Here is an 8,837-nt window from a genome sequence, read left to right as displayed (position 1 = left end):
TATATTTTATATTTATACTTTTATAGTTTATATTTATATGGATGCAGTTTATTTTATTTTTTAATTAATTGCTTTTAAGTTTTGAGACAGGGTCTCATGCTGTCACCCAGGCTGGAGTGCAGTGGTATGATCATGGCTCACTGTAGCCTCAACCTCCCGGGCTCAAGTGATTTTCCTGCCTCAGCCTCCAGAGTAGCTGAGACCACAGGCGTGAGCTACCATGCTGAGCTAATTTTTAAAAATTTTGTAGAAATCGGGTCTCACTATGTTGCCCAGGCTGGTCTTGAACTCCTGGGCCCAAGTGACCCTCCCACCTTGGTCTCCCAAAGTGCTGGGATTACAGGTGTGAGCCACCATGCCCAGCTCTGGACACAGTTTAGATGACCCAGTTTTTGGGCAACATCCAAACCATCTTAGGTGCCAGTTGAACATCGAGCCTGAGCAGGGTATGGGCCTTGGGCACACCGATGTCGGAGGGCTTCTTTCCAGCCTGTTTGACCAGCACCTGTCAGCTTTGACATCCATAAGAAGCCCAAGTGTGTGGTTGTCCTCTGTTAGGTTGGTGCAAAAGTACTTGCAGTTTTTGCCATCCAAAGTAATGGCAAAAACCGTGATTACTTTTGCACCAACCTAATAACTTATTTATGGCTGTCTCGGCTTGGGGACACTCCTTGGGGTGCTCTTCCAAGGATATCTGGGCTGTCTGCGGAGCTGCAGCGTCTTGGGCCGCCGGAGGGTGACTGACGGCGGATCTACTTTTTGTGGCTGTGGACATCTTTCAGCACTGCCTCCTTGGCCCTCAAAGCCCCTAGTTCGGCTTGGGCTTTGGGAGGGGCAGGAGCCTCCTTCATTACCTTGGGCGCCATCTTGAGAAAAGGGTCCTGGCAGCTCCGTTTCCGGTACCTCCCACGGGTGGCAGATCTTCGAGATGGCAGCCGGGGGGAAATGCTGGTGTCTTGCCTGTTTTACAGATGTGGAATGGTCTGGGAGATTAAACCATTTCCTCCAGACCACATCGAAGAGGAACCCAGCTGTGCCCGACCTCTCCTTTCTTCTTACTGCTTCTGCAGAGGTGGAGACGCCCGCGTGGCCCATGTTGTCCTCCTCTGCCCACTCCAGGTCAGGCATCCCCCTTCCTGTCACATGCTCTCTGATGGCTTCACTGTCCTGGACACCCCCTCAGATCTGTGCTGTCTCAGAGAAAGCAAACGAGAATGGGCCCACGGTGCTCCTCCTCTTTGGAAATGGATTTTTACCTTTGTGAGAGCTTTCAGAGGCACAGTCCTGGGGCTGTGTAGGAACAGGGGGCCTCGTCGGGGCTCTTTTCCTTTCAGGGGCCTTCTTCTCTATAAAAAAACAAAAATGCAATTTTATGATTGTTGGTACACAGATGAATGTGATCTAGGCTGGATTCATAGCTGTATATTATTATTATATTAAAATTTGATTTTAAAAGAAGTGAGGGCTGGACGTGGTGGCTCACGCCTGTAATCCCAGCACTTTGGGAGGCCGAGGTGGGCGGATCACGAGGTCAAGAAATTGAGACCATCCTGGCTAACGTGGTGAAACCCCGTCTCTACTAAAAAATACAAAAAAAATAGCCAGGCATGGTGGTGGGCGCTTGTAGTCCCTGCTACTCGGGAGGCTGAGGCAGGAGAATCGCTTGAACCCAGGAGTCAGAGGTTGTAGTGAGCCGAGATCACGCTACTGCACTCCAGCCTGGGCGACAGAGCGAGACTCTGTCTCTAAATAAATAAATAAATAGAAGTGGAAGTAAGAACATTTTCTTGGGTCCCTAAAAGATTGTGGGCCCCAGACACTGGAGGATAAGTCACCCCGAGCATCCTACCCTTTATAATGAGTGGGAATTTAGCCACTGGGATGCCCCAAAAGGGGCTGCTTTGGGAAAGTGATCCTTCTGGGATCCTGTAACTGCTGAAGATCAGAACAAAAGGGGAGATTCTTGAGGTTAGCTTTTAACTTTTTTGAGACTGGGTCTCACTCTGTCACCCAGGCTGGAGTGCAGTGGCGTGATCTTGGCTCACTGCAGCCTTGATCTCTCATGCTCAAACAGTTTTCATGCCTCAGTCTCCAAAGTAGCTGGGCTGGGACTACAGGTACACACCACCATGCACGGCTGATTTTTTAATTTTTTGCAGAGACAGGTTCTCCCTATGTTGCCCAGGCTGAGGTGAGCTTTTAGTGTTACTGTTAAGCTGCTTGAAGCTCGGGGTCCTCTGCATGTTCTTAGTTTTCATGAATGAGCCGCAGGTTCACCCCTAAATATTTGCCAGCCACTGCTCAGGCACAGATTTGTGGTCCAAGTCGTCTGTGCACAGACGTCCTGAACCCCATTGGCCCTGACCTGCGGGTCCAAGCGCGCAGCAGGCTCAAAAGCTGCCCAAGTCCATTTGCACCCGGCTGGTGCTTAGCGTTTGGCCACACGGGGCACCAGCGGGACAGTCTAGACTGGCCTTCGTCCCATCTGGGCTGCGGGAGCCGCCGCAGGAGGAGCCGCGGGAGAAGCCTTGGGCCTCCCCAAGCTAGCTGTGGCGTGGGCCCAGGAGGGCGTCGTCTAGAAGGCCCCTGCTCCCTGCCACCATCAGTAACTCCCAGCCCTGGAGACATTAAAGGCAACTCAGTCTCAGGGAGCCACGGGCTGGGTGGAGCTGGGTTGTCCTGATTACAGGTCTTTCAGAGCCTGGGGTGTCACACTCTGGGCCTCGGACTTCTTATCTGAAACACGCAGGGTGCACGCTAAAGGTCTCGGAGGTCACTTTATGCTCTCAATTCTTCTGAAATTAAAATTAATGTAAAAGACTTTTTTAGCTTTATCGAGGTATAATTGACAAATAAAATTGTATATATTTAAGGTGTACGTGATGCTTTGATATATGTATAGACCGAAATGATTCTCACAGTCAAGCTAATGAAAAAACTCATCAGCTCACATAGTGACAGTATTTCTGTGTGTGTGGTGAGAAGATCTTATCTTTTAGCAAATTGCCAGGATACAGTATTATTAACTGTACTCACGATGCCATACATTAGATCTCAAATAACTTACTTATCCTGCATAGCTAAAATGTTATACCCTTTGACTGATTCAGATCTTAATTCTGCAATAAATGCACCAGGGCCGAAGTGTAAGCAGACAAGGAGTGTCTGCAGGGACCACCATAAAATTTTTTTGTTTTTTGCTTTTTTTGAGACAGAGTCTCACTCTGTTGCCCAGGCTGGAGTGCAGTAGTGTGATCTCGGCTCACTGAAGCCTTGACGTCCTGGTGAGAGGTGACAGTGTGTTAGTAGCCCGCACTCTCAGCGTCTCCTTGGCCTCAGTGTCCACTATGGCAGTGCTTAAGGAGTCCTTCAGCCCACCACGGCACTGTGGGAGCCCCTCTCTGGGCTGGTTGAGGCTGGAGCCGCCTCCCTCTGCTTGCGGGGAGGTGTAGAGGGAGAGGCGTGGGCGGGAACCGGGGCTGCACTCATGGGCTGGTGTGAGTTCCCACGGGCGTGGGCACAGGCTCTGTGGGCCCCACACACGGAGCGGCCGGCCGGCACCACCAGCCCAGGGCAGTGAGGGGCTTAGCACCCGGGCCAGCAGCTGCGGAGGTTGCACCGGGTCCCCAGCAGTGCTGGCCTGCCAGGGCCACACTCAAATTCTGGCTGGGCCTTAGTTGTCTCCCGGCGGGGCATGACTCGGGACCTGCAGCCCGCCCTGTCTGAGCTCTTCCCCTGTGGTGGGCTCCAGCGCGGCCTGAGACTCCCGGATAGGGCGCTGCCCCTGCTTCCTGGCGCCAGTTCCCATCAACAGCCCAGGGGCTGAGGAGTGCAGGCCCCGCTCGGGACCGGGACCAGCATGCAGCTCCGCCTACAGCCCCGATGCAGGATCCACTGGGTGAAGCCAGCTGGGCTCCTGAACCCTAGGTGGACTTGGAGAACTTTTATATCTAGCCAAAGGATTGTATGTGCACCAATCAGCACTCTGTGTCTAGCTCAGGGTTTGTAAATAACCAATCAGCACTGTGTCTAGCTCAGGGTTTGTGAATACACAAATTGGTACTCTGTATCTAGCTACCCTAGTGGAGACTTGGAGGACTAGCACTCTGTGACTCTGTCTAGCTCAAGGATTGTAAATGCACGGATCAGTACTCTGTGTCTAGCTCAGGGTTTGTAAATACACCAATCAGCACTCTGTGTCTAGCTCAAGGTTTGTAAATACACCAATTAGTACTCTGTATCTAGCTAACTAGCACTCTGTCACTCTGTGTCTAGCTCAAGGATTGTAAAGGCACCAATCAGCACTCTGTCAAAACGGACCAATCAGCTCTCTGTAAAATAGACCAATAGCAGGATGTGGGTGGGGCCAGATAAGGGAATAAAAGCTGGCTGCCTGAGCCAGTCAGCGGCAACTGACTCGGGTCTATTTGCACGCACTGGAATTTTTACTCTTTAGCTGTTTGGGTCCACACTTGCTTTATGAGCTGTAACACAATGAAGGTCTGCAGCTTCACTCTTGAAGCCAGCGGGACCACGAACCCACCGGGAAGAACGAACAACTCCAGACGCGCTGCCTTTAAGAGCTGTAACACTCCCCACAAAGGTTTGCAGCTTCACTCCTGACAGTGAGACCACGAACCCACCAGAAGGAGGAAGCTCCAGACATATGTGAATGTCTGAAGGAACAAACTCCAGACACACCATCTTTAAGAACTGTAACATCGTGAGGGTTAGCTGTTTCATTTTTGAAGTCAGTGAGACCAAAAACCCACCAATTCCGGACACACTGGGTTCAAGTGATCCTCCCATCTCAGCCTCCCCGAGTACACCTGGGACCACAGGTATATGCTGCCACATCCAGGGACTGTAGGAATTTAATCCACTTGAGCCACCAGCCTGGGTTACAGCCTCCTGCCCTGCAGCCTGCTCTTCCCTAAACCCTGGNGTGGGCGGATCACGAGGTCAAGAAATTGAGACCATCCTGGCTAACGTGGTGAAACCCCGTCTCTACTAAAAAATACAAAAAAAATAGCCAGGCATGGTGGTGGGCGCTTGTAGTCCCTGCTACTCGGGAGGCTGAGGCAGGAGAATCGCTTGAACCCAGGAGTCAGAGGTTGTAGTGAGCCGAGATCACGCTACTGCACTCCAGCCTGGGCGACAGAGCGAGACTCTGTCTCTAAATAAATAAATAAATAGAAGTGGAAGTAAGAACATTTTCTTGGGTCCCTAAAAGATTGTGGGCCCCAGACACTGGAGGATAAGTCACCCCGAGCATCCTACCCTTTATAATGAGTGGGAATTTAGCCACTGGGATGCCCCAAAAGGGGCTGCTTTGGGAAAGTGATCCTTCTGGGATCCTGTAACTGCTGAAGATCAGAACAAAAGGGGAGATTCTTGAGGTTAGCTTTTTAACTTTTTTGAGACTGGGTCTCACTCTGTCACCCAGGCTGGAGTGCAGTGGCGTGATCTTGGCTCACTGCAGCCTTGATCTCTCATGCTCAAACAGTTTTCATGCCTCAGTCTCCAAAGTAGCTGGGCTGGGACTACAGGTACACACCACCATGCACGGCTGATTTTTTAATTTTTTGCAGAGACAGGTTCTCCCTATGTTGCCCAGGCTGAGGTGAGCTTTTTAGTGTTACTGTTAAGCTGCTTGAAGCTCGGGGTCCTCTGCATGTTCTTAGTTTTCATGAATGAGCCGCAGGTTCACCCCTAAATATTTGCCAGCCACTGCTCAGGCACAGATTTGTGGTCCAAGTCGTCTGTGCACAGACGTCCTGAACCCCATTGGCCCTGACCTGCGGGTCCAAGCGCGCAGCAGGCTCAAAAGCTGCCCAAGTCCATTTGCACCCGGCTGGTGCTTAGCGTTTGGCCACACGGGGGCACCAGCGGGACAGTCTAGACTGGCCTTCGTCCCATCTGGGCTGCGGGAGCCGCCGCAGGAGGAGCCGCGGGAGAAGCCTTGGGCCTCCCCAAGCTAGCTGTGGCGTGGGCCCAGGAGGGCGTCGTCTAGAAGGCCCCTGCTCCCTGCCACCATCAGTAACTCCCAGCCCTGGAGACATTAAAGGCAACTCAGTCTCAGGGAGCCACGGGCTGGGTGGAGCTGGGTTGTCCTGATTACAGGTCTTTCAGAGCCTGGGGGTGTCACACTCTGGGCCTCGGACTTCTTATCTGAAACACGCAGGGTGCACGCTAAAGGTCTCGGAGGTCACTTTATGCTCTCAATTCTTCTGAAATTAAAATTAATGTAAAAAGACTTTTTTAGCTTTATCGAGGTATAATTGACAAATAAAAATTGTATATATTTAAGGTGTACGTGATGCTTTGATATATGTATAGACCGAAATGATTCTCACAGTCAAGCTAATGAAAAAACTCATCAGCTCACATAGTGACAGTATTTCTGTGTGTGTGGTGAGAAGATCTTATCTTTTAGCAAATTGCCAGGATACAGTATTATTAACTGTACTCACGATGCCATACATTAGATCTCAAATAACTTACTTATCCTGCATAGCTAAAATGTTATACCCTTTGACTGATTCAGATCTTAATTCTGCAATAAATGCACCAGGGCCGAAGTGTAAGCAGACAAGGAGTGTCTGCAGGGACCACCATAAAATTTTTTTGTTTTTTGCTTTTTTTGAGACAGAGTCTCACTCTGTTGCCCAGGCTGGAGTGCAGTAGTGTGATCTCGGCTCACTGAAGCCTTGACGTCCTGGTGAGAGGTGACAGTGTGTTAGTAGCCCGCACTCTCAGCGTCTCCTTGGCCTCAGTGTCCACTATGGCAGTGCTTAAGGAGTCCTTCAGCCCACCACGGCACTGTGGGAGCCCCTCTCTGGGCTGGTTGAGGCTGGAGCCGCCTCCCTCTGCTTGCGGGGAGGTGTAGAGGGAGAGGCGTGGGCGGGAACCGGGGCTGCACTCATGGGCTGGTGTGAGTTCCCACGGGCGTGGGCACAGGCTCTGTGGGCCCCACACACGGAGCGGCCGGCCGGCACCACCAGCCCAGGGCAGTGAGGGGCTTAGCACCCGGGCCAGCAGCTGCGGAGGTTGCACCGGGTCCCCCAGCAGTGCTGGCCTGCCAGGGCCACACTCAAATTCTGGCTGGGCCTTAGTTGTCTCCCGGCGGGGCATGACTCGGGACCTGCAGCCCGCCCTGTCTGAGCTCTTCCCCCTGTGGTGGGCTCCAGCGCGGCCTGAGACTCCCGGATAGGGCGCTGCCCCCTGCTTCCTGGCGCCAGTTCCCATCAACAGCCCAGGGGCTGAGGAGTGCAGGCCCCGCTCGGGACCGGGACCAGCATGCAGCTCCGCCTACAGCCCCGATGCAGGATCCACTGGGTGAAGCCAGCTGGGCTCCTGAACCCTAGGTGGACTTGGAGAACTTTTATATCTAGCCAAAGGATTGTATGTGCACCAATCAGCACTCTGTGTCTAGCTCAGGGTTTGTAAATAACCAATCAGCACTGTGTCTAGCTCAGGGTTTGTGAATACACCAATTGGTACTCTGTATCTAGCTACCCTAGTGGAGACTTGGAGGACTAGCACTCTGTGACTCTGTCTAGCTCAAGGATTGTAAATGCACGGATCAGTACTCTGTGTCTAGCTCAGGGTTTGTAAATACACCAATCAGCACTCTGTGTCTAGCTCAAGGTTTGTAAATACACCAATTAGTACTCTGTATCTAGCTAACTAGCACTCTGTCACTCTGTGTCTAGCTCAAGGATTGTAAAGGCACCAATCAGCACTCTGTCAAAACGGACCAATCAGCTCTCTGTAAAATAGACCAATAGCAGGATGTGGGTGGGGCCAGATAAGGGAATAAAAGCTGGCTGCCTGAGCCAGTCAGCGGCAACTGACTCGGGTCTATTTGCACGCACTGGAATTTTACTCTTTAGCTGTTTGGGTCCACACTTGCTTTATGAGCTGTAACACAATGAAGGTCTGCAGCTTCACTCTTGAAGCCAGCGGGACCACGAACCCACCGGGAAGAACGAACAACTCCAGACGCGCTGCCTTTAAGAGCTGTAACACTCCCCACAAAGGTTTGCAGCTTCACTCCTGACAGTGAGACCACGAACCCACCAGAAGGAGGAAGCTCCAGACATATGTGAATGTCTGAAGGAACAAACTCCAGACACACCATCTTTAAGAACTGTAACATCGTGAGGGTTAGCTGTTTCATTTTGAAGTCAGTGAGACCAAAACCCACCAATTCCGGACACACTGGGTTCAAGTGATCCTCCCATCTCAGCCTCCCCGAGTACACCTGGGACCACAGGTATATGCTGCCACATCCAGGGACTGTAGGAATTTAATCCACTTGAGCCACCAGCCTGGGTTACAGCCTCCTGCCCTGCAGCCTGCTCTTCCCTAAACCCTGGGTGGAATGAGGCCACCCTGTTGGTCAGAACCAGCTCTTGAAAGACCCCGGCAGCTTGGACATGAATCCCAGTGAACTTTAAAGTCTCTACCCTGGAAAAGCTGCAGCTTCAGGTCCATGACGTGCAACCCACGTGCTGGCATGACGACACGGTGCCTGTGCCACAGAGACCCCTGCTCTACGTGCGACGATGTGCCCTCTGCCCTCTCCATTGCCCCATAATACCCTCCTGTCACTTTCCCTTGGAGAGACGCTGCTTTGGGAATATGCCCAGTGCCCTCCTTGTTGGAGCCAAGTAATAAACTCTTACTGATCAAAACTTGCATTCTCACGGAGAGTCATTGTTGCTTGACAGGGGAATGAACCCTGGTATTTTTAGGGCAGCAGAAGCTCGTGTTTCACAGCACGGCCAGTTTCTGATACCTGCTCGGCCATTACGTTGGTTGGATGACCTGAA

This window comes from Rhinopithecus bieti, unplaced genomic scaffold (genome assembly GCF_001698545.2).
Source record: "Rhinopithecus bieti isolate Rb0 unplaced genomic scaffold, ASM169854v2 scaffold_6933, whole genome shotgun sequence".
NCBI classification, from domain to species: Eukaryota; Metazoa; Chordata; class Mammalia; order Primates; family Cercopithecidae; genus Rhinopithecus; species Rhinopithecus bieti.
Note: the sequence above shows the minus strand (reverse complement) of the source record.